The 24,419-nt window shown below is 46.2% G+C and overlaps 1 protein-coding gene across 6 annotated transcripts in view; it reads right to left on the reverse strand.

Moving 5' to 3' along the window:
- Positions 1–24,419, reverse strand: part of DISC1 (DISC1 scaffold protein) — a 357,609-nt gene that overhangs the window by 269,252 nt on the left and 63,938 nt on the right. The gene's annotated exons all lie outside the window — the stretch shown is intronic.

The raw sequence follows: 24,419 nt of genomic DNA on the forward strand, positions 1-24,419 counted from the left end.
GCAGCTCAGTGGGTTAAGAATCCATGAGGATGTGGGTTCAATCCCTGGCCTCACTCAGTGGGTTAGGGATCCAGCCTTGCCACAAGCTGTGGCGTAGGTCCCAAATGTGGTTCAGATCCAGTGTTGCTGTAGCTGTGTCATGGGCCAGCAGCTGCAGCTCCCATTCAACCCCAAGCCCAGGAACTTCCATATGCTGCAGGTGCAGCCCTAAAAAGTAAAAGGGAAAAGAAGAAAAATTCTTTTAAAAATCTTCTCTAAAGTATGTTTTCACAGATGTTGTGGAAAGTGGATCACTGCATCTATGTGGTCCATGTTCACCATTCAGAATCTGCAGTGGTTGCATTTCCACTGGCAGCTTGGTGGTCCATGCCATGGAATAGCCCCCCAGCACTGCTACCTCTTCTAACATCACACCCTCATTCCCAGTGAACTAGAGAGACCCATCCAACTTGCCGGCTGTTTGTTAGGAGATATAAGTTGAAAGCACCCACAAGATGAAGGAACATTCTTTATGTTTTATTTTTTTGTCTTTCTAGGGGCCCCAAGGCATATGGAGGTTCCCAGGCTAGTGGTCTAATCGGAGCTATAGCTTTCGGCCTACACCACAGCCACAGCAACGTGGGACCTGAGATGCATCTGTGACCTACACCACAGCTCATGGCAACACCGGATCCTTAACCCACTGAGCAAGGCCAGGGATCGAACCCACATCCTCATGGATCCTACTCAGATTCGTTAACCATTGAGCCACATTAATCACTGAGGAACTCTTGGAGGAACATTCTTTAAATCATTTCCAAGTAGCTACAACATAGAGAGCACAAAAGAAAGGACGAGAAAGGAAAAGCCACTCAGGAGCACAATGGAAAAAGCTAAGAACACACTCCAAAATGTTAACAGTGGCTATCTCTGCACCATGAGAATGAAGGTGATTTTTTTTTCCTTTATTTGTATTTCTGAACTTTCTAAAATTTGTTTTTCTTTTTAGGGCCGCATCCATGGCCTATGGTGCTTTCCAGGCTAGTAGGGGTCAATTTGAGCCGCATCTGCAACCTACACCACAGGTCACGGCAACACTGGATCCATAACCCACTGAGCAAGGCCAGGATCCTGGATCCTTGTGGACACTAACCAGATTTGTTTCCCCTGAGCCACAACAGGAACTCCTCTAAATGTTTTTATAATGATCATGTATTGCTTTAATAATTAATTCAGGGAGTTCCCATCGTGGCTCAGCAGATAACAAATCTGATTAGCATCCATGAAGATGCAGGTTCGATCCCTGGCCTCACTCAGTGGGTTAAGGATACGGTGTTGCCATGAGCAGTGGTATAGGTCGAAGATTCGTCTCGGATCCCAAGTTGCTGTGGCTCTGGCGTAGGCCAGCAGCTACGGCTCTAATTCGACATCTAGACTGGGAACCTTCATATGCCACGGGTACGGCCCTAAAAAAAAAGATTAATTCAAAAATTCCATTTTTAGAAATAAAATGCAATTATCAGCTTGTTCATTCAGGCAACAACTACCTGGCATCAACTACCATGGATTATGAAGGAAACACATTTGGATGTAATTTTTTTTTCAACCATTTAAAAATGTGTTGACTCTGAAAAAGAAACTCTTGTTTAAAATGTAATGGCAGATCCTCCAATGTGAAAAAATTTTTGATGCCATGTTGTTCATTTTAATTGAATTTAGATATAGGATCAGTCATTTCCAAAATGGCTTAATCACTTAGGCAATTACCAACTCACTTAGCAATCTAGGTTCGTGGCTGATAAATAGAACACCTCTGTATACTGAATGCTGAAGTTCATTAGGATGAAAAGAACAGTGTTTCAGAGCAGACTGACTGCACCAACAAGGCAATGGGAAATTTGTGGAAAGCAACAGCACAGCTTCGAGATGCGGCCATTGATTTCGGGAGCCTCTTGCAGGAGGACATCGCTGCAAATCCAGATGGTCGTCTCAGCTTCTACTTCATGGGTTTCTTTATCTTCCTCTACCTGGTACAGGGTTTGGGACCATTTAATTGACTGATGTGCCTCTCAGGCCTGGGAACATCCTATTGGTACCAAGGCTATTTTTAGAAATCATGCAAATGAAAGTGTTAAATGCCTATTCATTATTCCCCCTCATTGGTTTTGGTGGCACTCCATTTTCACTATTAAACTGGACATGGCATTCCATTAGTTCCTATGAGCAGACTTCTCATGAGTCATTTGCTCCGCTGGTGTTTTCATACAAAATTAGCTAGACACATCTGCTTATCACCGCTCAAAAAACCACAGGCTTTTAATATTACTCACTGCAACCTGTAATCTTTTAAGACTTAATTGCTTTCTTGTAGACCATCTTTGAACATATTCATCTCTAATGGAATTCAGGATACTAGGAGTACACGTTGAGCAACCACTGTCATTATTTTTAAAATATAATGCAAACCACATTGACGTGTCTACCCCCTTTCTGCGATGGACAAATGCAACACAGTGTGATGTTCAATGCCAAGAGGATTCTACTCAATTGATCTCTGGCTAATGACATGGCAACATGAACAGCTTAAATTCTTTGAGTGGCATAAAGGGATTGAGGTAAAATGGCATATTCCAAAAAAAAAAAAAAAACCTAAGAAGATTAAATAAATTCTTTCCACTAGCCTGAGCCATTCCAATGAGGCTAAAATCCAATCAGGAGGAATCAAGCAGGCTAGAATATTAGCTCCTTGGAACAAAGCAGAATTAAGCTATTTTCTTCTGGCTGAAGCAGCACAATACAGATAAAACAGTGACCTTCAATTCAAAGGTGATCTTAATGGAGAGAAGCCACAAGGCCAAAGCCAGTGATCAGAATGGCCAATAAACAGCATCCACTTTAACATGCTGTGAGCCTGCATAGGTAGGTTGCGGTTTCAAGCAACGCCCTGATAATTAGTAAGGAGATGCTACAGGACTTAGAAGGCTCCACAGGACTAGTTTTAGAAGCATCTTCCCAGAGTCCTTTGGTACCCGGCACATTTTAGAAATAAAACTGGAATGAGTAGGGACACTTTCCCAGAGCAGGAATGCAATAGTAACAGAAAGCAGATACAAGAAAGACCTCAAGACCTTTGTGGAACCAACTAAATTCCCCATGTGGCTCCCCACTGCGTGACCGTGACATGCCGTCATAGTTCTGCCCATTAAGCCCTTTAATAGTTAAGCATAACTCTAAGGCTAGAGCTTCCGAACTCTTGAGCTACAAAAATAAGAGTCATTGAGAAGTTTGCACTGTGGTGCATTGGGTTAAGAATCTGATCTCAGGGGCTCAGGTCACTACAGAGGTAAGGGGGTCCATCCCCAGCCTGGCACAGTGGGTTAAAAATGAATCTGGTGTTGCCACAACTGCAGGATAGGTCACAGCTGGGGTTCATATTCAATCCATGGCTCAGGATCTTCCATATGCCGTGGGTGTGGCCATTTAAGGGGAAAAGAAAAAAAAAAAAAAAAGGTAGTTCCCGTCATGTCTCAGCAGTAACAAGCCCAACTAGTATTCATAAGGATTCGGGTTTGATCCCCGGCCTCGCTCAGTGAGTTAAGGATCTGGCATTGCTGTGAGCTGTGGTGTAGGTCGAAGACCTGGCTCGGATCTGGCATTGCTGTGGCTGTGGCGTAGGCTGGCAGCTGCAGCTCCAATTCAACCACTAGCCTGGGAACTTCCATATGCCACAAAAAGACAAAATGCAGCCCTAAAAAGACAAAAAAAAAATTAAATTAAATAAATAAAGAAATAACTTTTTTAAAAAACTGTGAAAGCCACTGACATGTAGAATCAATTGTCCAAATATCAGCAAACTTGCCACCAGGCCCTGGAAGTTCCTCAGGGAAGCAGGTGGAGCCCAGTCCACCAGCCCCAAAAGAGGGAGGAGGAGGGGAGAGGGAGGATGAATGCCAGTTCCAGGCTCTCCTCATCCCAGCAGGTCCAAAAGGCTGCAGAGGCTCACCTTCAGGGGAGTAGAGGCTGAAAGTCTGAATTTAAAGACAGCACTAAACAACGGCGGAGGAGAAATAACCCCCATTGATGAGACAAAAGTCTCCAGAGCAGACTGTACAATGGAAGTTATAAACCAGGACGGGACCAATATTTCACACCGTCTGCTCAGGGCCAGCTATCAGAGAGGTCTGATGTAGCCATGGTGTTATGAGAAATATAACCTGGAATAGCAGTGTGCGAAGGAAGGACTCCCACTGCAACTGATCAGAAATAACCTCCAGGAGTTCCCGTCGTGGCGCAGTGGTTAACGGGTCCGACTGGGAACCATGAGGTTGTGGGTTTGATCCCTGCCCTTGCTCAGTGGGTTAACGAGGGTTCGATCCCTGCCTTCGCTCAGTGGGTTAACAATCCGGCATTGCCGTGAGCTGTGGTGTAGGTCGCAGATGCGGCTTGGATCCCGCGCTGCTGTGGCTCTGGCGTAGGCTGGCAGCTACAGCTCCGATTGGACCCCTAGCCTGAGAACCTCCATATGCCACAGGGGCAGCCCAAGAAATGGTAAAAAGACAAAAAAAAAGAAAAAAGAAAAAAAGAAATAACCTCCATGAAAAGACCAAGTCCACGGCCTGTGCATCTGACCTCATTTCCAGAAGAGAACAGGCAGACTGTCATCACCCTCCCAACCTGACCAAGCTGAGTCTGCAAGACAAGTGACATCCCACCCAGAAGTACTGCCTGCAATAAGTACAGGCTGCCCCCAAAGTTCAATTCCCATAACTGACATTAACCATATTTTTCTATTCCTATTCGGGTAGGACTTTTTTTCCCCCTATAAAAATCTATTTGTGCAAACAGAGGTTGAACAACAGTGGGTTTTCACACCATAACAGGGGACTGGGACATTAGTGGGAAAAGTCTTAGTGGGAGCAAGAAATGCCCAGTTGACTTTTCACAGGCCCCTGACCAGCATCCAAATGACTGCTATCCTGAGGGTCAGGCGGGGGCGGAGAGGAGCAGGACCCCACCCGGATCTTAAATGAGATCACCCAAATTCTTTTCCCACCCAATTTCTCTTCCACCCAAATCCTCTTTTTCTCTTGTCTAAAGAGGTAAACAGGTGGCTCTGTGTATCTCTGTTTTGTTTTATCTAACTTTTGGAAGTTTCACTAATAGGAGTTTGGTTGAGGATGTCAAGGCTTGCACAGTGGATCGAAAGCGATTGGTTCCAGCTGCCAAGAAGAAAATGAATCCCTCTGAGTGGAATGGACACGGGATAACATCCTTGACTGGGACCAGCGTACGAAGCACACTGCTACTTACGCTAGAAAACCACACTTGTGTGAGCTCATCAGAGTGGATAACTAGGATTTGTTTCAGAACAAACCACGTTTGCCCATCCTGGCCTCACCGTTCAGGACCCCATCAGAGTCAAGTGCCATTGTTCCTTTCAGGCTGAGCCCTCCAGCATACGGTGCCGTTGGACACTCAAAGGTCAGGCTTGCATTAAATACGAAGAGGAAGCCTGGATGTGCAAGGAATCCGTTCCTTCCTCTCGACAGAGGTTCAGAATTTCAGAGGCATCATCTTTACATCTTTATTACAGTGTTTCCCAAGTATCTTTGTTTACTTGTTCTTTTGTTTGTTTGTTTCATTTTGTTGGGCTTTGCTTTTTTTTTTCACCCAAAGTGGATCCCTTTCTGAGATGAAACCTCATGGGAGTCCTAAAAACAAACAAAGCCGAGGCACTCTGGTGCTCTGGATGGTCCCCTCTTCCAGCCTCCCCCAAAGTATCCTTGAGACCCCTCAGGACACAGCTTGAAAATCACAGCTTTCTAGTGTTCTGAAGAAAATACGTAGGTTCAGAAGTGTTGAGGAGGTGTAAATATTACCAGCCCCAAGCTGCCAAGTTTTTGTTGCTGCCCCAAGTGCATGTGACATAGAACATTTCATTGTGTTAGGTCCTTAAGAAGAACAAAAGGTTTACATCTTCATCTGCTACTTTGAAAAAGAGAGACTCCAATTTCAAAGACGCAAGTGAACTTCTGACTCCATAGACACATGTAAAATACTAATCTCAGTGATCAAGAAGATGTGATACATATATACAGTGGAATATTACTCAGCCATAAAAAAGAACAAAATAAAGTCATTTGCAGAAACATGGATGCAACTAGAGATTCTCATACTAAGTGAAGTAGGTCAGAAAGACAAATATCATATGATATCGCTTATATGTGGAATCTAAAATATGGCACAGATGAACCTACCTACAAAACAGAAACAGACTCACAGACATAGAGAACAGATTTGTGGTTGCCAAGGGAGAGGAGGAGGGAGTGGGAGGGACAAGGAGTTTGAGGTTGGTAGATGCAAACTATTCCATTTAGAATAGATGAGCAATGAGGTCCTACTGTACAGCACAGGGAACTAGATCCAATCTCCTAGGACAGACCATGATGGGAGATAATATAAGAAAGGGAATGTGTATATATAATGACTGGGTCACTTTGCCGTATAGCAGAAAGAGGCACAACATTGTAAATCAACTATATTTTGATTTTTTTTAAAAAAAAGGGAAAAATATTCATCTCAGCAAGATTTACTTACTTGGAACATGAGGCTAAATCCTCAGCTGTGGTACTGAGGGTTTTATCAAATTTCTAGCTCTCCTGAGCCTTTTTTTAATATTTCCTTCCAATTTTTTCTCTCTTAAAAAACTTTTTCCTCTTTTTTTTTCCCCATTCATAGTATAGAAAAGATGAACAAGCAGAGACCATAATCCATGGCTCTCCACCCAGAGACAGGCCTGGCTAGCCCACAGGCCAAGTTCTTTGCATCAAGCTCCTTTTAGTATCCATTATTCCCTTTGTTTCTCCCATGGGCCCAGGGCAGATGTTATTGTACCCACTTAGCTGATGCAGATGTGATTTCTCACGTTGAACAGATCCGGCTCTGGACATAGAGAAAGTTCTAGAATGACACACTCATTTTCCCCTTTAACTTTCAGGGCTGGGACCAACTGCTGCCATCCACCCCACAATAATGCAACCCTTCTGCCGGCTTCCTACAGAGGTGAAAGTTGATTGGCTGTGGTCATCCGTGCCACGGGTATCAGAACCAGGGCCACAACCCAAGCGGCCCAGGTCCCAGGACATCGCGTTTTCACCAGGCCTGCAGGCTGAGCCTCAGCACATTTTCCCCCTCCCACCCCACCCCCCGGAATGGCTTGCCCCCCACCCCCGCAACCAAAAAAAGCAGACTTACCAACTTCACTGTCTAGCCCTCATGGAGAATCACCCAAGGGTAGAAAACTAAAGGGATGTAGGAAAGTGTCAGGAAAGGCAAAAATGAAGCTATAGAAAACACCCTGTGTCATTTTGGCAAAGAGAGGAAGGGCACTAATAAAGACAGAAAGCCACAGGAATACAGGGTGATCAAGTCCATGGCAATAAAAATGCATTATGAACGCACCTCTCTTAAAATCAAACTCCCAGAGGAACTAATTACAGGAGATGCTCTGGCAGTGACTCAGAGAGCAGTCACTCTAAGCCACCCCCCCCACCTCCCCACCCCCGGGATGCAAGAGGCACCACGCCCCCAGCTAACAGGCGGGCGGCTTCAGTGCCTAGATCCTTTCAAACAATAAGCCTCTGTCAGGTCAGCGTTCTCTCCAGCCTGTCAATTGTAACACAGTTTGTGTTAGGAGACAGGCTGGCACATTGTATAAAGGTCAAGTGGAAAACTGTCCCTTCTGTTACATCACTGTCATCCACTGATAAAGGTCTTCCCCCCCCCAATACATGGCCGTGACGGAAAAAAACAACTTTGTCTACTGTGAAATATTAAAAAGTCCCTCTGCTAAAGGCTTTCTGGTTTTGCTCTATTCTCCGAAGGCATTAAACTGGGCACTCCATGGTATTCCAGCCACTGCTTGTTTGTGACTTGTTCGCAAACAAATTTGACCAGAAAAACACAAAGATAGTGAGTTTAAAACACTATCTAGACTCATAATAACATCTGAATATTTTATTGGTGACTGTAAGTGCAGTAACCGGTATTCATTCAGCATTATTATATATGACCCAAATATTCAAGCGCACACCATCTCATTTAGTTCTCAAAACGACACTACTACCCATTTTACAGAGGGGAAAACTGCAGCTTAGAAGGATTAGGTAATTTGTCCAAGTTTATACAGCTAGTAATGGCAGACCCTGACTTTGCTGTCAGGTTTTTAACTAGGTTGAGCTGAAAGCCACTAATACTTTATGATTCAATTGTTCATAAAATTATCAACAATTAATAATATGGTAACAGAGATCATTATCATCATTTATGTATAAGACGTATTTTAAACATTCATTTGTTCATCCAACAACCATTTCTTAAGTGTCTGCTTTGACCAGCCACCATGCTAGCTGATGGGAATAAAAGCTAAAGTCAGAGAGGGCCTCTTTCTCTCCCCGCAGGCAGCTTTCATTTCAGCCAAGAGCACAGCCAACAGCTATATTAAGACATAACTTCAGAAAATAAAATATAGAACTACCATATGATCCAGCAATCCCACTCCTGGGCATCTATCTAGACAAAACTCTAATTCAAAAAAGATACATGCACCCCTGTGTTCACAGCAGCACTTTTGACAACAGCCAGGACATAACCTAATGTCCATCAACAGATGAATGGATAAAGAAGATGCGGTACATATATATGATGGAATACTACTCAGCCATAAAAAGGAATGAAATAATGCCAATTGCAGCAACATGGATGCAACTAGAGATTCTCATATCAAGTAAAGTAAGTCAGAAAGACAAATACCATATGATACCACTTCTGTGTGGAATCTAAAATATGGCACAAATGAACCTATCTATAAAACAGAAACAGATCACGGACATGGAGAACAGACTTGTGGTTGCTGACGGGGCGGGGGAGGGAGTGGGATGGACTAGGAGTCTGAGATTAGCAGATACAAACTATTACACTTAGAAAGGATAGATAATGAGGTCCTACTGTATATTACAGGGAACTATATCCAGTCTTTTGGGCTAGAACATGATGGAAGATAATATGAGTAAAAGAATGTCTATTTATGGATGATTTGGTCACTATGCAGTACAGCAGAAATTGACATAACATTGTAAATCAACTATACTCTAATTTAAAAAAGCATAATGTATATGAGCCTAGGGAAATGTGCAGAGCACCCAAAAGAAGGGATGCTGAGATCAAGTCTGAATGCTCTGGTGGAATCCAGGATGGAGGATGGAGTTGTGGGTATGAAACAGTATGGGAACAGGCCCCCAGCTCCAGGGACCACTGAACGCCGGGGGAGGGAGTTACCCGGGGTGGAAAAGGAGTGGCAAGAAATGAAATCAGTAGGCTAGGCAATGGCCAGGGCAAGAAGGCCAAGTTTAGCACCTACCCTGAAAATGTTAGTCATGGACAGGGGCAAAATGGGAAAGTGGTCCTCTTGTGCCCTGGCAAAGGAAGGCTGGCTGCAGTGAAAGCCTAACTGGAGGAGGGCAAGGGCGGAAGCAGGGACCCTGGAGAGACTAGTGTGAGAGTCCAGGCAAAGGACAGAAGGAAGGGATATTCAGGAGAAGGATTTCAAGAGGTGGCTCAGTGTCCAGGGAAAAGTGAGCCTTGCCTGAGGGGCCATTCACTGCAGGAGGAAACGCAGGAAAAGCTGGGCTGAGATGTAGCAGATGGCAGGACTTCGTACAGGGAGCGACAGCAGGAAAAACACGGTCTTTGGATCTTAGGCTGGACATTCTACACGATCAGATTGGGAGGGAAAAGTGATGTCGTGAATTCAAGCCAGGTTTCTTATTATCTCGCGATATTCCACCCTCAGGAAACAATGTACAATGAAAAGAATTCACAGGCAGGGAGTTCCCATCGTGGCACAGTGGAAACGAATCTGACTAGGAACCATGAGGTTGCAGGTTCGATCCCTGGCCTTGTTCAGCGGGTTAAGTTTCCGGCGTTGTGGTGAGCTGTGGTGTAAGTTGCAGACGCAGCTCGGATCCTGCCTTGCTGTGGCTGTGGTGTAGGGCGGCAGCTACAGCTCCGATTCAACGCCTGGCCTGGGAACCTCCATATGCCACAGGTGCAGCCCTAAAAAGACCAAAAAAAAAAAAAAAGAATTCACAGGCGAGGATGAACAGCCAAAAGAATTTAGGAGGTGACGGAACTCTGCAGAATGTGTTCATAGAACACAGCACGGAAAGGTGTTCGGTTTGGGGGTCTGGAGACTAGATGGCCAAGTCATTTTTCTCTCCACTGCTTTATTTTATGACCCCACTCAGTCCCCGCCCCAAATACGTGCCTTGCCACCTTGACCCACCCCGTCTGCCTCTCCTCCTTGATGAACGAGCCCAAAAGGCCAATGTGGGACCCACGCTAATGGCTCAGTGAGGCAAAGCCAGCAGGGGAGCTGGTTCCAAACCGTGTCAAGGCTCCCGGCGGTGGCTGCCCAGCAACCCCCAGCAGCACAGAGGTGAGCAAGCCCTCCTCTAACTTCTCACCCACAACCCATGAGATGCTCTTTCCCTCTGCAGAGTGATGGTCTCCATCCAACAGAAGACCTCGGTAAACCTTCACAGTGGGTTAAGAAGCTGACACAGTGTCCGTGAGAATGTGGGTTCCATCCCTGGCCTCGCTCAGTAGGTTAAGGATCAGCTGCGGCGTAGGCCACAGACGCAGCTCAGATCAGGTGCTCTGTGGCTGTGGGGTAGGCCGGTAGCTGCAGCTCTGATTCAACCCCTAGCCTGGGAACTTCCATATGCCGCAGGTGTGGCCCTAAAAAGATTTAAAAAAAAAAAAAAATCCATCCAATGATACATTACCCAAGTCAAGCCCCACAAAGGAGCAGGGGTTACCGTATCATTGCCTCTATGCATTACAAACAGACGCTGTGTTTGTAAACAACCGTGGTAAATGGATTAAATCTTGGTCTGAGAACTGTACCTCTACCCTCTCTGCCCATGAAGGTACAGGTAACAAAACATCAGAGAACCACAGAAAAATGCCCAGAACAGAGACCCAACCTCTCATCAATCTCTCCTTCTCCGCTCTTGTCTTTAACCCTCTATTTACATCTCATTTTCCTCCTTTTCCATTTTTTTCCATCCACCCTCAAAACCGGCAAAACCAATTCTTTCAAAGCCCCAGCAGACTTTCCACTTCATTTTCTCAATGTCATCCAATGTCACGCAACAGAAAATGAGGCTGAGAATGGGAGACGCAAGGTCACCAGATTTCAACTGCAGAGAAGAAAAGGCGTTTGCCATAGAAAGCTGTGAAGAGTAGTCAGGCTCCAAATGCCTCGTTATAATTTGCATGTTTTAATACATATTGCTTTACCTCGTTTCTGCATTTTTTTTTTTTTTTTTTTTTGCAGCTTGAAAGAAATCAGGCTCTGTGCAAAATAAGCTGCTTATTGCCAAAGAGAAAATAAGAAGCCAAATCATTTGATCTTATTGCCTGACTGCTACGGATGCTAGCTGTTGGCAGAGAGATTCCTCAGAAGCAAAGACACTTTACACTGTGTTTCCTAACTTGTGGTGCCCAGGGGTGGGGGATGAGGGTGGGGGTGGGCAAAGAAAGAAAAGAGAACAAGGAATCCATCAATACCTGTGCACCAGGCACCTGGCAGGGACCCCACATACACCATTATCACAGCTCACTATCCACCCACCAGGCAGCACAGGGATTATTATTCCTATTTATCCAGGAGCAACCTGGTACCCAGAGACAGATAACCAGACACGGCCACACTGACCCTGGGTCTCCACACCCAGGCCAGAGACTCTCCCCTCTGCCCGCTGAGCTGGTTAGGAAACATTTCACAGCTCGTTGTAAGTAAATTACAGCTCAACTAAAAAGATGTAGCATGAAAACTAAATATGTAAATAAACACTTGTTCAACTTTTCACAGCTCCCAGAGGTGTTTTTAACTACGGACTCTTCCAGGTTGAATAAGAGTAAATTATGTCTAATTGTCACTTCACGTAGAAACAGAAGAGCTGATTCTGCCAATTGAATTCATCAACCCATCCAGGCAGAGACAGGACGTGGGCCAATCAGCCCAACATTATAAATATATATAATAACCCCCTGATGGGCTGAACTCTTTCTGAGTCAAACACACAAAGCCCCCCCAAGACACTGCCACAGTCGGAGACAAACCCAAGGTTAGGTTACTTCCCCAGGAGGGGGAGGACAAAAGTCTCTAGAAAATCTCTAACAAGAGGCAATTCCAGTCCAATCTGTGAGAGCAGGTCTGGGGAGGGAAGGGCGGTGTATGAGCCACAGCAGCTCCGCATCCTGGGCAGAGCGCTGGGAAATGACCAAGTGAGTGAACTCAGTGAATGTTTTCATGGTCAGCGTCTTGTATGCTGTTAACACCCCTCATCTGGAAATTCATATGTTGCTCTCGATCATTCCTTGTTTTTATTTTTTTTGTTTTTATTATTTTTTTTTTGTCTTTTTGCTATTTCTTTGGGCCGCTCCTGCGGCATATGGAGGTTCCCAGGCTAGGGGTCGAATCGGAGCTGTAGCCGCCAGCCCACGCCAGAGCCACAGCAACACGGGATCCGAGCCACGTCTGCAACCTACACCACAGCTCACGGCAACACCGGATCCTTAACCCACTGAGCAAGGGCAGGGATCGAACCCGCAACCTCATGGTTCCCAGTCGGATTCGTCAACCACTGCACCACGACGGGAACTCCCATTCCTTGTTTTTAAAATGGTTTATTTCACAGTCTAAATCTGGTGGGATACTAACACGACGGTTTTATTTATTTACTTTTTTTTTGCTTTTACGGCCGTATCTAGGCATGTGAAAGTTCCCAGCCTAGATATCAAATCAGAGCTACAGATGCAGGCCTACGCCACAGCCATAGCAATGCCAGGTCTGAGCCACTTCTATGACCTACACCACAGCTCGTGGTAACACTGGATCCCTGGATCGAAGCCAGGGATTGAACCCACATCCTCATGGAGACTATGTTGTGTTCTTAACCTGCTGAGCCATAGTAGGAACTCCTCAATCATTCTTTTTTTTTTTGTCTCTCTTTTTTTTTTGCCATTTCTTGGGCCACTCCCGGGTCATATGGAGGCTCCCAGGCTAGGAGTCGAATCGGAGCTGTAGCCACTGGCCTACACCACAGCCACAGCAACGCCAGATCCGAGCCACATCTGTAACCTACACCACAGCTCACGGCAACGCTGGATCCTTAACCCACTGAGCGAGGCCAGGGATCGAACTCGCAACCCCATGGTTCCTAGTCAGATTAGTTAACCACTGCACCACGACAGGAACTCCTTATTCTTAATTACTCCATGTGTGCAGGTTTCAGTCAGGAGGAAGTGGCCCGGCTACTATTTTTAACCACTCATCGACCCCATCTTCCCATAACAGACACAGACAGGTAAACATGCTTGGCTCTTGGCGGTACCTCACCACTTTAGCTGCAGTGATTGGTCCAAAAAGTTGGCACCTGGCCCAAACTCTCCCTGACAGCCAAAGAGGGAGGTTCCTTCCCTTCTCTAAAGGTAGTGCTGTTAGCATGAAAGTCTTGAACTGCCACGTGGAATGAAGTCGTGTGATCATTTCAAAATACTCCTCCAAGGAAAAGCAGTCCACCTCCTCTCGCCTTGAAGATGAGCTAACTCTGGTGACTCGCTTCAAATAGACAGTATGTGGCAGAACTGACAGCAAAAAAATTTCTAAATGAGGTCCTAAAAGATGATAGAAGCTTTAGGTCCATCCATACTGCTGCAAATAGCATGAGTTCATTCTTTTTTATGGCTGAGTAATACTCCATTATATGTATGTAACACATTTTCTTTATCTATTCATCTGCTTCCATGTCTTTGCTATTGCAAATAGTGCTGCTATGAATACTGAGGTGCATATATCTTTTCAAATTATAGTTTGTGTCTTTTCCAGATATCTGCCCAGGAGTGGGATTGCTGGATCATATGGTATTTCTATTTTTTAGGTTTTTATGGAAACTTCATACAGCTCCATAGTGGCTGCACCAACTTACATTCCCACCAACAGTGTAGGAGGGTTCCCTTTTCCCCATACCCTTTCCAGCATCTATTTGTGGACTTTTTGATGATGGCCACTCTGACGGGTGTAAGGTGATACCTCATTGTAAACGAACTTTATAAAACAGAAACCGACTCACAGACATAGAAAACACTCTTATGGTTACCAAATGGGAAAAGGGGAGAGAGATAAATTAGGAGACTGATATTAACAGATACATACTACTGTATGTAAAACAGATAAACAACAAAGACCTACTGTAGAGCACAGGGAACACTACTCAGTATCTTGTAATAAACTGTAATGAAAAAGAATATATATATATGTAAAACTATATATGTAGTTATATACAGTATATATTATATATAGTTACATATATTATATATTTAGTTATTTAATTATACTTGGTTATAGTTATATATCATTATATATAATATATAGTTATATATCATTATATATATATTTAGTATAACTGAATCACTTTGTTGTACTCCTGTAACTAATGCAACATTGTAAATCAACTGTCCTCCAATAAAATAAAACGTTTTCAAAGATGACAGAGCTTCCTTCAACTTTCCCACCTCCCCTCTCCTCTACCCCCCGCTCTGTGTGCCTGGCAGCTCCTGCTGAGCCAGCACCAACTGCCCGACATGAAAACAAGCCTTCAGATGATCAGGGGCCCTAGTTAATGCCAACTGGAGCAAAGAGGGGCTATCCCTTCTGAGGTTTCCACAAATGACAGATCTTTGAGCGCAATAACCATGGTCATTTTAACATTGCCGTAATAAAAGCTCCACTAAGCTGGAGGGGCAGTGGTTGTTCCTCAGCAATAGATAAGAGGAACAGATTGTGGTGCCACGGTGGGTGCTGCCATAACGAAGCCCCAAACACATGATGACAGAATTGGGGCCGGGGAGCCGCGTGGAAGTTGGAAGGGCCTTGGAGAGACAGTTCAGGAAAGTGTGACTGATCTTGAGGAAGCTATTGGCAGAGGACATAAAGGAAAGAAAGGAAAAGGTTACTGGTAGTTGGAAGAAAGGACCCTGTTTAGCAGCCAGAATTTTAGAAACACTGCCACCTGAGGTGATGTGGAAAATAGAAAACATACCTATGAGCTGGGTGGTCTGGCCAGTATTTCTAGGCAGGGTACCGAAGGGACCACCTGGCTGCCTCTTCCTCCCCAGGGTATAATATAAGAAGAGAAACAAGCCAAAGAAATAACTGCTACTATAAAGGAGCCAGGACTTGCTGGGCTCGAAATTCGAGTTCTTATTCCCAGCCTCTCCAGATGACAAACGATGCTAGGATATAGACGTGGCTTCTAGGCAAAATAAAGTCCAGCGTGCTATCAGGAAAATATGGTCAAAAGATGAAGCCAAGGATATTCACTGTAAAACCCTTTTTCAGATCCCAGGAAGATTTAAGGTAGAGCATCACAGACCCTTCCAAATAGTTGAACAGCCCATTAAGACTCAGGATCAGCACCCGTGCCCCTCCAAGCCTTACAGGAAGCCTGAAAAAAGAGGCTTATCTTTTTTTTTTTTCAGTTATGGGAATTTTAATTTAATCTCTTGCTTTTCTATTTTTATTAACTTTTTTTCCCTTCTTTCAACTGCACCTGCAGCATCCGAAAGTTCCCAGGCTAGGGGTCAAATTGGAGCTTCAGCTGGGGCCTACACCACAGCTACAGCAACACCAGATCTGAGCCACATTTTCAACCTACACCAGAGCTTATGGCAACACCGTATCATTAACTCATTGAGTGAGGCCAGGGATGGAACTCGCATTCTCATAGACACTATGTGGGGTTCTTAACCCACTGAGACACAACAGGAAGTCCAAAAGAGGCTTATCTTGAAGAGATTTGTAGGCATGGATTTTGTCTGATGGAGCAGATTGTAAATTGATACGTATAACCCCCACACACAAAAAAAAAAGACAAAAAAATTTGGAGTTCCCATCATGGCTCAGTGGTTAATGAATCCGACTAGGAACCATGAAGTTTCGGGTTCGATCCCTGGCCTCGCTCAGTGGATTAAGAGGATCCAGCGTTGCCGTGAGCTATGATGTAGGTCGAAGACTTGGCTCAGATCTGGCGTTGCTGTGGCTGTGGTGTAGGCCGCCGGCTACAGCTCCAATTAGACCCCTAGACTGGGAATCTCCGTATGCCACAAGTGCGGCCCTAGAAAGACAAAAAAAAAAAAAAAAAGACATATAAAACCCCAAATGCTTTTTTCTTGTTTTGGGGGCGGGTGTTTTCTTGACTACACTCACGGCATGTGGAAGTTCCCAAGCCAGGAATCAAATCCACACCACAGCAGTGGCAACGCTAGATCCTTAACCTGCTGAGTCACTACAGAACTCCACTTTATTTAACCCAAGACACTTTTTAAAAAATTATACCAAGATAGGAAAGAACAAAGCACAAAGTGAAGAAAAGGCATTTGGACCCCTAAACTTGTCTGAGTGAAAAGCAAACTTAGGCTACTTCTTATGAGAAAAGAAAGATGACTGGGAGTGTAGAAAGAGGAGCCGGGAGGAGGCTGGAGCCACACAAAACCACTTCCAGGCAGTCGAACTAAACCCTCATCAAGGAACGGACAAGAGATAGGTTTCAGAATCACTATGGACCAGTGGCTGCTATGTGCCTCCCACTTCTCCCTCTGTGAACATGGATCTCTAGCAGTCATCCTATACCTGTCCCACCACCGTACATTGGGATCATGGGGATTGACAGCACAGATGGTCAGATCACAGAAACTGTACTCAAGAAGCTGTGCTCTGAGACAAATGTAAGAGCTCCTGCCATTGTAACACACACAGCCTTCAAAGAAACCTCGGAGGAGCTCCCATCATGGCTCAGTGGTTAAGGAACCAGACCAGTATCCATAAGGACTCCGGTTCGATCCCTGGCCTCACTCAGTGGGTTAAGGATCCAATGTTGCTATGAGCTGTGGTGTAGACTGCAGAGATGGCTCGGATCTGGCGTTGCTGTGGTTGTGGCGTAGGCCATCGGCTATAGCTCCAATTTGACCCCTAGCCTGGGAACCTCCATATGCCACAGGTGGGGCCCTAAAAAGACAAAAGACAAAAAAAAAGAAAGAAAGAAAGAAATCTCGGAGAACCTGAAAGCCAGTCATCCATCAATGAGATGATGTGACTAAGTCCCAGAAAGGTTAGGTAGTTTGCCACAGGTTTTCTGCAAGCCATAGGAACAGAATGGGAGAGGAATGGACTGGGGGGTTGGGACTGGCATATGCACACTATTGTATATGGAATGAATGGCCAACAGAGACCTGCTGTACATCACAGGGAACTCCACCCAACACTCTGTGATAATCTACATGGGAAGAGAATCTGAAAGAGAATGGATGTGTGTATACATGTATAACTGAATCAGTTGGTTGTATAGCAGACATGATCACAACACAGTAAATCACCTATACTTCAATAAAACTTTTCAAAATGAAAAAAAAAAAAGAAGCCATGCTCAAGGAACCACATCTGAGCAGCCCCATCTCCCCCTGAGTCCGACGTGGCACCGGGGACACCAAGCCTGAAGCCTTAATGTATGAGACTCTGGAGAGGTCTTGGGAAGGAATGGGTATATTTTGCAGGTGGAAAGAATGTCAAAGCATCTGGGAATAGAGGGTGGTCTGCGATGATTTTAAAAGATGCCTAATCCAGACCCTCTTGTTCGTGTTAATAGATGTTTTATTATTTTTATAAATTTATAGTTATTAAAAATTAAAAATTAAAAATTTTTTAAAAATAAAAGATGCCTAAAAATTCTCTAGGACCTCCTCCCATCAACAGATGGAGGTGGATGACCCTGTGCTTGTGTATGAGCCTTCCCTTGGGTGAGCTTACTGTCCTGGGATCCCAGGCAGCCTCTCAGCTATTCCAGGAGGGAAGCAGGGACACAGAAATGCTATGGGAGCAGCTGCAAAAATCAGTCTCCTAAGCACAGGAGGGATCTCCCGCCACCCTTCAGCCCCATCAACCAGACTCTGCAGCTTGAGAAGCTTGTGCCACCTGCAGATGCTCACAGGCAGGTGCAGAGAAAGAGAGGAAGGTGCTGTGTCCCCTGTGAGCACAACCACATACAAACATTCATTTTAAAAGTGCTGTGGGGGAGTTCCCATTGTGGCTCAGAGGTAACAAACCCTACTAGTATCCATGAGAACGAGGATTCGATCCCTGACCCCAATTAGTGGGTTAAGGATCCTGTGTTGCCATGAGCTGCACTGTAGATTGCAAAAGAGGCTCGGAGCCAGAGTTGCAGTGGCTGTGGTGTAGGCTGGCAGCTGCAGCTTTGATTGGACCCCTAGCCTGGGAACTTCCATTGGTCACCAGCGGGGCCCTTAAAAAAAAAAAAAAAAAAAAAGACCTCCCACACCTAAACACCAAAACAGAGGAGTCAGATGTGCACTGCCAGCTGGAAAAAAAAAATGTACAGCGTGAGAGCTGTGAGTTAAGTTTAATTTAGGGCAAAATGAGAACTATAGCCCCGGAGGGAGCATTCAGAGAGCTCTGAGAAACTGCTCCAAAGAATCAGGGGGGAAGGGCAGTATATTTGTGATTTTAGTGAAGGGGGAAGGACATGCAACCAAGCACATGTTTTGCAGAAGGTGGCTGCTAGTCTAGTGACCGTCACTGCGAGGTACGGGGAGCAGACATCATCATGAAGGACCTTAGTGCTTTTCTAGATACGAGGAGAGGCAAGAATTGGGCTCATAAAATCTTCTGAAAATATCTGCCTGAAGAACTGTTCTTTCTGTCTTCCCAGAGCAGAGAGGGCCTCCCTCCTGATCTCCACCCGGAGCTCCTTTCAGGGAGTGACGAGGGTCAGCAGCTGCCCTGGCTCATGATTTAATCCTTGCAGAGGTAAAGGGCCAGTGCCAGTCTCCAGGTGGCAGCACCCGGCTGAACACAGAGGGGAAAACCATCACGCTGAAACCATGTTTAATCTGCTACAAAGGAAAGGGCTGCATATCGCAGGTAGATAACCATCTGGGTCTGTGCACCAAGTTGCAATCTCCAGTAGATGTTTCATGACCAACTACACAGACACCTGCAAGCACAAAGGGTGATGCTAAAAGCTACCATCAGCTGAGACCTCAGCCCTCAACTCACAGAATCAGAAATTCTCCTCTAAATAGGAAAAGAAGCTAAGACACTGTAACCCAGGGAAGTAAATGGCGTTTTGTATATGGTCTCTTTCTGCAACAATCTGTTGTTATACATATTGTATTGCTTATCTCCCAATTATTAAGTGTTTACCTAAAAGAGGAGGTAGACACACAAGCTTCCACTCTTCAGGAGAACAATGCTCAAGATGAACATAGAGGAGGTCTCATCGTGGCTCAGCAGTAACAAACCTGACTAGTATCCATGAGGACGTGGGTCCCACCTCTGGCCCCACTCAGTGGGTTAAGGATCCTGGCTGCTGTGAGCTGCGGTGTAGGTTGCAGATGAGGCTCAGATGGGGCATTGCTGTGGTGTAGGCAGGCAGCTGCAGTTCTGATTCAACCCTTAGCCTGGGAACTTCCATATGCTGCAGTGGTGGTCGTAAAAAGCAAAAAAAAAAAAAAAAAAAAAAAAGATGAACACTGAAAGAACACAGCACCCATTTCCTAATAGCCTAATTGTTCTAAATAAAATCACAGACCATTTTCCTGATGCATCTCAGCATGGAGCCCTCATCCGGTCCCTCCCCAGCTGTCATGTGAATAAGAACTTCTGGAATACCGAAACTGGCTCCTACATCGGGATGCAAAATGCACTAGACCCAGCGAAGCCAGAGGCAACGTGGGAGGATAGCAGCTGGAGCCCAGGCTGGGCCTCTCTGGGCAGCTTCCATGGCCACACCCAAGAAAGGAGTGGTGACAGTCCCTCTGGAGAACTGCCTGAGACTCAGCCAGAGGTGACCCGGTCAGTTCGTGCACTGGCTTCCTTCACGGGTGCTGAGGGTCAGACCTACCTGAGATTCGAGCTGTTGTTTTTGTGTGTTTTCAGTGGGAGCCTCACACCCAAGGCCAAGGGGAGATTTACCACAAGGGTCCCTCAGAGGATGCAGGGCGAGCCCTGTGGGTGACGAGCCAGCCCCTGGGGGTGGGGAGAGGAGGGAAGGGGTGGGCAGGGGCTGGGGACAGAAGCTGCACCCCTGTTCCGTCAGGGTTCAGTGTGGCTCTTTATCACACATTTAAATGCCGGTCTGGATGTGCCTCTCCCAGCAGATGCCAAACGCAGCACAAACAACGCAGGCCAATGATAGTCACCTTTCTGCTCCCTGGACCCCTCAGCAGTGTCCACCTCCCACCCTCTGCTGTCCTGAAGATGTAAAAGTAACCGATTCTTTTCAATCTGGTTTTCTGCTTCCTATGCTCGAATGAAATGTGGTGAAAAGCCATCTGTGGGTTTGTGCTGGGCTCAGTCACATCTGTCGTTCTGGGACAGGAAAGCATTAGACTCCAGGAAGCCACTGGAGGATGCAGTGAGTGGGGTCCCCATGAAAGAACAGGTGTCACCTTGCATAATTTACACTCTATCACCAAAGAGCCATTGTGGATAGAGAAATCTTTCTCTCTCTCTCAGCTGCACTTGTGGCATACGGAAGTTTCTAGGCCAGGGATCAGATCAGAGCCACAGTTGCAACCTACACTGCAGCTGCAGCAACACTGATCCTTAACCTGCTGTGCTGAGCCAGGGATCAAAACTGCGGCTCAGTGCTCCAGAGATGCCACTGATCCCACTGCACCACAGTTGGAACTTTTTTTTTTTTTGGCTTTTTGCCTTTTCTTGAGCTGCTCCCGCAGCATATGGAGGTTCCCAGGCTAGGGGTTGAATCAGAGCTGTAGCCGCCAGCCTACACCACAGCCACAGCAACTCGGGGATCCAAGTCGCGTCTGCGACCCACACCACAGCTCACGGCAATGCCAGATCCTTAACCCACTGAGCGAGGCCAGGGATCGAACCCAAAACCTCACAGTTCCTAGTCAGATTCATTAACCACTGAGCCACGATGGCAACTCCCACAATTGGAACTTTGAGAAATCTTGCTAAAGAAAGAATTCAGAAAAAAAAGAAGATGATGGCCATTGAGACAAGAACTGGCCACTTTTTAGAGTGATTTCATGCATGGCCTCTGCTGTGATCATTTTTCTTTCAATGCCTCGCTTTATTTATTTATTTATTTATTTATTTATTTATTTAGGCCACACTGTATAGAAGTTCCTGGGCCAGGGATTGAACCCAAGCCACAGCAGTGACAACACCAGGTCCTTAACCTACTGAGCCACCAGGGAACTCCTCAATGCCTCACATTTTTGTTGTGCTAGAATTCTGTCATAATGCATATCGGTTGAGACAAAGGGAGAAGAACTATTTCAGTAATGGCCACATTTCACTCCAAGAAAGAAAGTCTAAGCAAGCAGGTAAAGCCAACTGTGCTCCACGTTGCACTGATGTGGGTCACTGAGGGCCAGATGTCACCTCCTCAAGACCTCTCCTCGTGCACTTGGCAAGTGGACATGGTCACTGGTGGACGCAGGCAGGCGGGGGATGTCAGAGGCACAAACTGACCAGAACAAAGAGCACAGGAACCACATGGGAAGTCATTGTCCAAGGCCCCGTTTCCTCCCTCCCCAGCACACGGCAGCCCCCGGCTCCTTATCCCTCATCTCTGGACAGAGGTCTCTCCCTTCATGGGACCCTGAGGACTCATCCTCGCCCCTCCGCTGACCACAGACACAGGATGAGCAGTAATGAGATGAAACCAATGAAGCAATTAGTCTTGGAGAAAAACCCTCAGCAAATACCAACTGGCATCATTCTTTCTCTCCTGAGCCCTCCCAGCTTTATGCATGAATACAAGGAAATATTAACTTTCCTTCCCTAGCGAGGAAGAGATGTAGCTTAACTCGAGGCCAGAAAAGGTTTCCCCACAAGGCAGCAGTGTGCATATCAGCTGGCACTTTGATGAGATAAAACGTGTAACTCTCTACTCTGTGCCAGTGGCTCCTGCTCTGGAACCCAAAGTCATTGTTATGAGTGCATCTAGAAAGAGGAAGAGAAAAGTAAAAAACAAAAAAACAAAAACAAAGGGGACAGGTCATCACCCTCTAGATGCTCCTGGCAACGCTCGTGGACAGATCCCTTCCCTGGAGACACAATCCAGCTGCACACCTGCTCCTAACAGAAAAGAAAGGCGTCCAGACAGAAACTGCAAAAGCTGAGTGTTGAGGAAAACCTCAGCAATCTTAAAATGCTTACTCGTCCCCCTGGATGAACTAGACGAGAAAGGAAATTTCATTCAAATCCTATTTCCGCAAATCTCATTACAACAAATTCTCCACCTCGATGAGGTGCAAACTTCCCTAATGACTCAGCAGTCAGTGTAGGAGAAGGTTTGGATCACCTACTATGTGCCAGTCCACGCCCTGGGCTCTCAGTGATCTGCTTCAGACAATGGCCAGTTTCAAATCTCGTTGCCAGGCCACCGGACTTTTGGATGGTGGCTGGTAACCATGGTGGGTGGTCCACCTCTTTGCCCTTCTATAGAATGTCCTTCTAGGGCTTTCTACTCATCCTTCAGGGCTCAGCTTAATTGCCACCTGCAGCAAGAGGGACCCAGTTCACGGACTGACCCCCACCTGCAGGACTCAGCTGGCCACTGTCCCAAGGCCTGACTCGCCACAGAGGAAGGTCTTGCACCAGTGTTTTCCCAAATGTCAGCTCGCATCCCAATCATCAGGAAGAAGCTCTGGAGGAACAGAGAATGCTGGGCCTACCCCAAAACATCTCCTTCAGTGGGCAGGACATACAAACAAGGAGAAAAAGAGACAGAAACACGGAATAAAGCTGCCTTTATTCTTTCAGCTTCCCTGCAAACCGTATCCTTTTTTTTTTTTTGTCTTTTTTCTTGTTGTTGTTGCTATTTCTTGGGCCGCTCCCGTGCTCCCTCGGCATATGGAGGTTCCCAGGCTAGGGGTCTAATCGGAGCTGCAGCCACCGGCCTACGCCAGAGCCACAGCAACTCGGGATCCGAGCCGCGTCTGCAACCTACACCACAGCTCACGGCAACGCCGGATCGTTAACCCACTGAGCAAGGGCAGGGACTGAACCCGCAACCTCATGGTTCCTAGTCGGATTCGTTAACCACTGTGCCACGACGGGAGCTCCAAACCGTATCCTATTCAAACCTCATCCCCTTCGGTATTTCAGAGATATTTGAAGAAAAGATTACAGAAGTGAGGCTTCCATGTAACCAAGCCCCGCTGAGAGAACCACATCCAGAAAGTTCCCCAGGTCTTGATCAGAAAAAGAGGGCGTGGTTTTCCACCTGCGGCAGAAGCTTCGCGTGTTACAAAGAGCGCTGTGCTGCTCAAGGCAAAGGAACCAAGATTCACCTTGTGGAAGAGAAATAAATGTGTGCAAGACTGGGGGGGGGGGGGGCTTCGAAACCGAGGTTTAATTGTCTTCCACAGACAAAAGCCAGCAGGGCCACCCTTGTCCAGGAAGAGCTCCTTTGCTCTGTGTACAGCCAGGCGGGGTGAACGGGCTGCCTCCCTGAGCCTTGAACTTGCCTCCTCTCTCACACACCTCATCCCCCACCTAGCGTCAGTCTGAAATCCCCAAGGCCTGTCTGCGAGAGTCTGGAGACTGCCACCTCCATTCCCAAATTCCTCTCCTTCCTTCCATCCCCCTCACTCTCTAAGCCCAACACCCACGGTGTATGTAAGGAGACCACCACACTGCATCAACTCTGGGTGTTTCTTGCAGTAGAATTTGTAACCTCCTTTGGGAAGTCCCTCGCTCCATTCCTGTAGCACCCCAATTCCTAATGGTCTGTGACATACCCACTGGGAATGCCAGTGTAGGCGCCAATCATGCAAGCATCAAGGCTAAGCAGCTTCCCACTGTGGCTCAGTGGGTTAAGAATCCGACCCGTATCCATGAGGATGCGGGTTCCATCCCTGGCCTCCCTCAATGGGTTAAGGATCTGACATTGCCGTGAGCTGCAGTATAGGCCGGCAATTGCAGCTCCAAATCAACCCCTAGCCTGGGAACTGCCATGTGCCACAGGTATGGTCCTAAAAAGCAAAAGAAAGAAACATAAAAATCAAAGGCTAACCAGTTTCCAGAGGACCCTTAAATCCATATTATTTCCAAACTAGTTCTCGGTGTGATTAGCCTGGTTATCACCAGCAGTAACCCTCAGTTCCATGAGTGTCTGGGGGAACCAGAAAGTCCTTTGAAGCCCTCTCTTTTCCCCTGACCCAGCAGAAATAGGTGTGAAATCTTGCAATCAGCACCCATGGCCTTAAGATCTTTCCCAGGCCAATCATTCCTTTCTTTGACCAACTCTTTCTTTGACCAA

Source organism: Phacochoerus africanus, chromosome 15 (assembly GCF_016906955.1).
Source record: "Phacochoerus africanus isolate WHEZ1 chromosome 15, ROS_Pafr_v1, whole genome shotgun sequence".
NCBI classification, from domain to species: Eukaryota; Metazoa; Chordata; class Mammalia; order Artiodactyla; family Suidae; genus Phacochoerus; species Phacochoerus africanus.